Source organism: Hordeum vulgare, chromosome 6H (genome assembly GCF_904849725.1).
Source record: "Hordeum vulgare subsp. vulgare chromosome 6H, MorexV3_pseudomolecules_assembly, whole genome shotgun sequence".
NCBI classification, from domain to species: Eukaryota; Viridiplantae; Streptophyta; class Magnoliopsida; order Poales; family Poaceae; genus Hordeum; species Hordeum vulgare.
In genome coordinates, this window is record NC_058523.1 from 198,307,608 (window position 1) to 198,315,361 (window position 7,754).

Here is a 7,754-nt window from a genome sequence, read left to right on the forward strand (position 1 = left end):
CACTGTGTGACGCCTTTGCCTAGGCGCCACACAGTATAGTGTGGCGTCTATGACGTAGCGTCACACTAGCTCTCGCACGCCACACAACGTAGTGTGAGACGTCACACAGTGTAGTATGACACCTAAGCCAAAGACGTCATAAAAAATGTCAGACGAATGAATTTTTTCCAAACACGATTCAGTTTCTGAAATACTTTTTTTGAATCAAAATTTTCCATTTTACCGTTTGATTTACCAGCTAGGAAGGGATAAGGATAGCCAGATACGAGCAAATATTCTTCCAAAACTTGGTTGAGGAGAGTCGTGAGATTTTGGCGGACGAAGGCATCCACCGGCCCACCGTGCGCTTGCGTGAAACATTTTTTCTTTTCTTTTGTCTGTCCGCTCCTCCACAGGCGTCCTCTGTCGCGTGCCCACTGCCCAAGGTAATCGGTCCGCCACTGGAGCACCACCGCCCACGCCCGCGCTCTTCTTGGCCCTGCTCCTCAGGACGAGGCGAGCCGTGACTGCAACGTGATGATCGACAACGGCGGCGGCGCACACCCAACAGCGGCGGAGAACAGGGAGCTCCGGCAATGGGGAACGCGAATCACCAGAGATGTTCCAGCAAACACATGTTACACGGATGGGAAACTTCTTGCGTTGGGGAACAAGAAGATCTCCGATGGTGGGTAACGATAGCTTGCCTATCTGTTCCACTCTCTCTCTCTCTTTCTGTATGCGATAGTTTTTCATCTCTCGTTTTCTCTGCAAATTGCCCATATGAACACTTGTGGTAACATTGAGCTGTTGATAAGAAGTAGCAGAATACTACATAGGGACCAGCTTTAGTTTTGCATTCTAGATAAACAATATAAGGGAAAATAATAATAATGACCATCCATAGCCATCTTTCATCGTTTCTACCAAAGAATAAAACGTGGTTATCCATCTCATCTAATCCTTCGCAACCAAACGATGAAAACTGGCCATTCCAAACCATATGATTAAGGATATCCTCAGCCAAGTCAACCTTACCCATGAACCGAACGTCCCTTAATCGATGATTACGGTCTTCAATGATAAATAGCTCTGTCCCCTGTGCGTCGGTGGCCTCAAATTAATTAAGGCCTCCCAATAAGTCACCAACTTATAAGTTAAAAAATGCAAAAAATGACTTATTTTATCAAACAGGTCCAACTTATAAATCACCCTAACTTATAAGTCATAAGTTGCTCCACCCCAACTTAAAACTTATAAGTCACTTACTTTTGGGTGGGTCCCATCATTTTTTCAGCCAGCCCACCCGTGACCACGCCTCCCACGCACCGCGCACGACGCACCCCATGCCTCCCCATCGCGCATCGCATCGCAGGCACCGCGCACCCCACGCCTCCATCGCGAGCTCGCCGCCGCCGCCCTCCATCGCGAGCTCGCCCCGGCCGGATCCGCTCGCCTCCATCGCGAGCTCACCGCCGCCGCCCTCCATCGCGAGCTCGCCCCGGCCGGATCCGCTCGCCTCCATCGCGAGCTCGCCGCCGCCGCCCTCTATCGCGAGCTCGCCGCCGCCGCCCTCCATCGCGAGCTCGCCGCGGCCGGATCAGCCCACCGGCAGGACTCGCCCACCGCGCACCCCATCCCTCCCCACCACGCACCCCAGGTCTCGCCGCCGTCGCCCTCCATCGCGAGCTCGTCCCGGCCGGAATCCTTCCGATCCAGCACGCCGCCGCCCGGATCCGCTCGCCGCCGCCCGGATCCGCTCGCCTCCGCCTGGATCCGCTCGCCTCCTCCACTCGCCGCCCGGTCTCCACCATGGCCGGTAGGAGCTTCGCCGCCCGGCGACTGAAGCTTTGGGCGCGGCGACTGGAGCACTGGGCGCGGCGACTGGAGCCCTGGGCGAGGCGACTGGAGGCCCGAGCCGGCGGCGTTTCCTGCACTGTCGAAGTACCCGCGTTTCCTGCCCTGTCGGCGTTCTGCAGTCCCAGAAGGCCCCTCCCCGTCGACGCAGCGGCAGGCTGGAAGCGAAGAATGGCGAAAAAACAGGATGGAAAGGTGTCGTCAGGTGACTTATAAGTCACGTGACAACCAAACAGCCGTGACTTATAAGTCACTGGTTTTAAGTCACCTGACTTATTGGAACCAAACAGGGTCTAAGCCGGGGAAGGCAGTAGGTTTCTCAAATTAATCATACTACCTCCTTTCCAGATTATAAGGCTTGCACGTATTCCTAGATTTATAATTTGATTAAGTTAAAATAAGATATATAGTCTAAAAATTATACCATTAGAAAGTAGATGGTTTGAAGTTTTTAATGACATATTTTTTGTGATATATAACTTGTATTACGATGGTCTATTTATCAACTTAGGGATACACGCAAGCCTTATAAACCGGAAAGGAGGTAGTATCAAAGGGTCTAAGTGAGATTATGAGGTCTAAAGTCGTCTATCAACCTCATGCAGTGTAAAAAAGGTGATCAACAAAGTAGGCTTATACCAACCCCAGTACTACCATGACTTTGTAAAGTTCTTCGTCAACCTCATGCGAATTAAAAATGCCAGTGCGTTTTTCGGAATAAATCTACACCATCTCAAATCTGATAGATCCCTTTGAATCGGATGGCTAGGGGATTCGCGGCAGTGCAGAAGAGAAGATGGTGTATACCTTCTCCTTGGCTCGATAAGCTCGCCCAGTAGACATGACGGATGGTGCGACGGTGGCGATGGCCGAGAGTGGGGCGACGGTGGCGATGCTTGTGTGTCTTCCGGAATAAATCTACACCACCTCAAATAATCTTGAACAATTTGAAGGATGAGGCGAATTTAATATTGTACTTAAATTTTATGTTTTATTTAACATGATAAATATTTTTTTCCCTATCTAACTATAAGTATAAATTTTATGTTTTATAACACTATTATTCATTTTAAACCTAAATGATAGCTGAAAAGACTCTTTTACCCCTTATGTAATATATTTATGTGTATACGCATGTGTGTTGCTGCTTGTGTCTGTGCGCACGCGCACGTGACACGCTTACGTGTTTGTGCGCGTGTGCTGCTGCATGCAATGTTGCGTGTGTGATGCATGCATACGTGTGTGCTGCTGCTACATGTGTGTGTTGTGTATGTGCCTGTGTGCTGCTGCTACATATGTATATTCCGTGTGTGCATTTGTGTGCTGGGAGCATGGCCGGACGGGCAAAATCTAAGGTCGTAAAAATAATGTCCTATCTTACTAAAAAGAATGAACTAAAGAGAAATTGTAATGCACATATATATAACACAAAAAATATTACTCCCTCCGTTCTTAAATATAAGTTTTTCTAAAGATTCTACCAGAAGATTACATACGGATGTATATAGACATACTCTACAGTGTAGATTCATTCATTTTGTTTCGTATGTAGTCATCTATTGAAATCTTTTAAAAGACTTATATTTAAGAATGGAGGGAGTATAATATAATATCTTACATAACAATAGATATAAAAAATTATACCTATTCAACTGTGTAATACATTTATTTAAACAAAATCATTCTTTTAATATTTACTAGTACAAATGCCCGTGCGTTGCACCGGGTAAAAAAAACACAACTTGTTTCATGTATAAAAAAATACAACTTGTTTTATGTATAAAAAATATTATTAAGCAATAAATAAAGTTTATGATTAGCTTCTGCACCGGACAGACGTTCAAACGTTTAGGGATGAAATAGGGGTCCGGTTGTAGCTCTCTTACCTATTGTTAAAATAACTTATGTGTCACTTGGTGTTTGTACGCGTGTTATGAAGGAGAGAGATCACATGTGGATGGAAATCGTTGAAAACAGAATTAACACTCCATCTGAAAATTGATGCTAAAAATCTGCTAAGCAGGTTTTGGAAAAAAAGGACAGGAGGTATGATGAACAATTCTGAAGCTAGGCATGGTAATTTCAGCTCATCACCGGTCACTCAGCATAACCAGCAGGAACTATGTGCGTGCTCTTGTAAGACTCTTTCAGATTGAATTTCATGTTTCATCATCAGTTGTGGATCTAACCTCGCGCTGCTCATCAAAAGTTAAAGTATTCCGTCTCTATCACAGCTATCAAACAAGCTAGAGGACTCGCTCCACTACCAGATCGCTGCTATGCTCAAGAACCAAAGTGAAGCATTCAAGAGAACCACATATGAACCGGTCATTCTAAGAAGACACACGGCAACAACAGTCGTCTTCCACTCATCAGATCCACCGATCCACCAACCCATCAGCCCAATCCGAATATTCCTCTTCTGCTTGCTCCTCCCCGAACCCTCTCGTCGGAACAGTAAGACCGACAGAGAAATCGCTGCCCGTCTCATCCGCGCCCTCCCCGAGCTAACTAAAGATATGCCTCTGAAAATCCAACAACCCAAAAAACCATGTTTTTATAAGATAGGGATTATAGATGGAGCCTAACCACTCGGTTGACAACATATCTACCCATTTCACATAGCTAGCGATGCGGTTAACCCAACTACTAATTGCAATTCAAGTTCTGCCCAACTTAACACCAAAACCAAAACAGTAGGCGCCGGAGAAACAATTCAACCATGATTGCACATGGCTGGCTGACTGAAGAATTCTACTCATCTCACTAGAACTGAGGATGGTGATAAACAATCCGACCATGTCTGTCAAGGGTATGCAATGCAAGTCATCTCACCGGGAGGAACAGATGGCAATCAATAGTCCAACAACCATGTCGATGTCTTAGATGGGGCGGATCGATATGGTAGGCGAAAAACAAAATCTTTCCTTTCCTACAGCGACGCAAGTCAACCATATGGATCTTCCTTGGTCTAGCAGCAACCCTAGTTATCATGCCAAAAACAAAACTTGAGGCGTGCAGGCGCTCGATCGGTCTCGCTCTCCGGCTGCGGCTCCATGGCCTGCTTGACGTCGACTCATGTGAGCAAGACGCCATTTTTATTTATGATACAACACAAAAATGCATAACCATTAGTCCTGAGCAGAACCAATTGATTCAGGGGACAGGCAAGCAAACCTGCGTCGACCCAACATGCATGCATATCCTTTAATTCATTCTATTGGCAAGCTTTAATTGCTCCGTTCATAGAGCTCCATCCACAGCAGACGACACATGCGGCCAAGGTTTGGCAATGAGAAGCAGAGGCACCTTGAGGCGCTAGGAGAGGCCATGCAGCTCGCTCATGTCCACCGGCGGTCAGCAGCTCGTTGGACATCACGGCGAACCCAACGTCGGGGCAGCCCCTCCTCCCGGCACCGAAGGGCAAGAACGCAAAGTCCTGCCCCATCTTGAGGTCGTACCCGAGGAACCTCTCCGGCGCGAACTCCTCGGCACGGCTCCCCCACGTCGCCGGGTCGCGGCCGATGGCCCAGGCGTGGATCAACACCCGGGTGCCCGCCGGCACGTCGTACCCCAGCAGCCGCGTGTCCTCCAGTGTCTCCCGCGGCAGCAACAGCGGCGTCGGCGGGTGGAGCCGCAGGGTCTCCTTCACCACCGCCTTAAGGTAGGGCAGCCGGGGGAGAAGCTCGTCTGTCACGACGGCGCTGGCGCCGGGGCCGACTACCAGACGTGGTGGTCTATCCAGCGCGGGTCGCGCAACGAGAAGGAGCGCATCGCCTGCTCGGAAGGCTCGGAGGTCAGCAGCAGCTCCAACCCGCGGCCGACGTTGAACAGGAGGCCGGGTTGGGACGCAGGGGCTCGGCGACCGGGATGGGGGACGCGACGGGAACGGGATCGTCGCTGCGGAGCATCCTCCCGCGCCCGCACACCGCCACCGTCCACCCCGCCTCCTTATCCTCTTGTGCCCACGCGCCATCCCTCCTCGACCCTGCCTCCTCTTCCGTCAGCCCTGCGGTTGAGGAGGGGAATGGATAAGCCTGGGGCGCTACATAAAAACAAATCATTTTTTAACTTAATCAGGGATTGCGGGTTGAATGCTAGAAAACGGAGGGACTTTTTGCAAAAATGCCATGACGGACGAAACCCTATTTGCTTTATTATTAGGGAGAGATTTGAACCGTCCAACCCACTTAATATCGTGTTACTAAACTAATAGAGTGTGATCATTAACCGAGAAGACAAGAACGAATCTCCAACGATCCCTATCAAAAATTAATTACAAAATTAAGAATTAGGAGTAGTAATTGAAGTTAAAAAAAGAAAAGGACTCATCGACGGATGGAAGCCGTCAAGCATGGAAGGCGTGAAGCACCTGGTGTCGGTCGCTGATTGATCCGACGGGACGACGAGTGTGGAACTTGCATGAAGGAATTCAACAGCGGCAGCTACCTGAATTGCTTGCCAATTGATCCGACGAGGCAAAGGCAACGTTTCGTTTACTGCACACTGACGTGACTGGCTCCTTCTAAGGTTTTGCCTTTTGGATTTCTTGATCGATCAAGGCATCAAGTCCACCGCACGATTTTTTTAGAACGGTGATGCAAGATGCGTCTGATTTTAAATTAATAAAGCCCATTAACAGACAACATCCAAGTCTTAGGACAATACACACGGTCGAAGCCGAAAGTCTTAAAGACATGCAACCGACCGTAGCCTGATACGAAACTAACAGTAGCCTAAACCGCCGGTCGGGAGAAGTCCAAAACCAGCAAAAACACCATGAGGATCAATGACGAGCAGCGATCTGAATAGCGCGGACCCGCTCCATGGCCTCCTCAATCCGCTCAGTGTCCCGCCGTTTCCCCAACGGCATCCAGGTTTGAAGGAACAAATGACATTTGAAAACGATGTCAGCAGGATGTGAAGAAAACTTTTGCTTGATTGTAATCTTGTTATGGATGGTCCAAAGAGACCACAACAGCGTCCCTATGCAACGTTAAAGAATCCTAGCGAAACCACCCCTTTGGACGCTGAGTATGGCGTGCAACTCCCCATCGAAGTGAGGGTTCCAGTTTTGTCCAAAGGCTTCCCGGACCGCACGCGAGCCTAGAACACCAACAAAATTACGACGCTACACGTAATCAAGGGAAAAGCCACTCTGATTTTCTTTTTTTTTTTCTATTTTTTGCGTTCTTTTTTTTCTTCAGAAAATCACTATAAGGCAAGTGTCTCAAAACTCTTTCGAAGGACTAAAAGCAGGATATGCACAATTTTTTTTGTCTAATTTATTTCGAAGCAATTCGGGCATGCGACGATCAAAAATTGCGACAAAAATCACTATGGCGGTGAGTGTCTCAAAACTCTCTAAAAAGCCTAACAACACGATAGTGGGAAAAAAATTCACCCTCCGAAATTTTGGCCTAAAAAGTGCTTTGAAAAGTGTTCCGGACTTTTTTTTTCCAAAACCTACTCAGGTAAGGAAACGTGAAACCAAAAACAAGAAGATCTCGAAATTTATCTAATACGTAAATGACTCGGACTAGGATTGATGGTGGATATGTGGTGGTGATATATGGCAGCAAGGATGATGGTGACGTGGTGGTGGTATATGACCGCAGCGATGATGGTAGCGTGGTGGTAGTATATGGCAGCGATGAAAGATGGCGTGTGGCAACGTGACAACATGTGAACAGAACTCGAAACTCTAAAGGACTAGACACTAAGACCAGCAACTCGACACAATGATGTAACCGTAAATTCAACAAAGCAAAATACTAAAAAGACTATGCAAAGAATCAGATTTGTTCGGATATGATGATCTAACCCTAATGTTTTTTCGCTTTTTCATGGACTATAGGTATGAAGAACAGATGCGATCTAACTACGAAAAACTGGCAAAATCTCACCGAACAACCTGG

At 47.7% G+C, this 7,754-nt stretch overlaps 1 long non-coding RNA gene across 1 annotated transcript; it reads left to right on the plus strand.

Annotated features, from left to right (window-relative positions):
• The first annotated feature begins 294 nt into the window (after nt 1-294).
• Nucleotides 295-2,967, plus strand: LOC123404354. The gene is made up of 2 exons (XR_006611752.1): nt 295-667; nt 2,606-2,967. It is a non-coding gene; the product is annotated as an uncharacterized LOC123404354 (long non-coding RNA).
• The last annotated feature ends 4,787 nt before the right edge of the window (nt 2,968-7,754 follow it).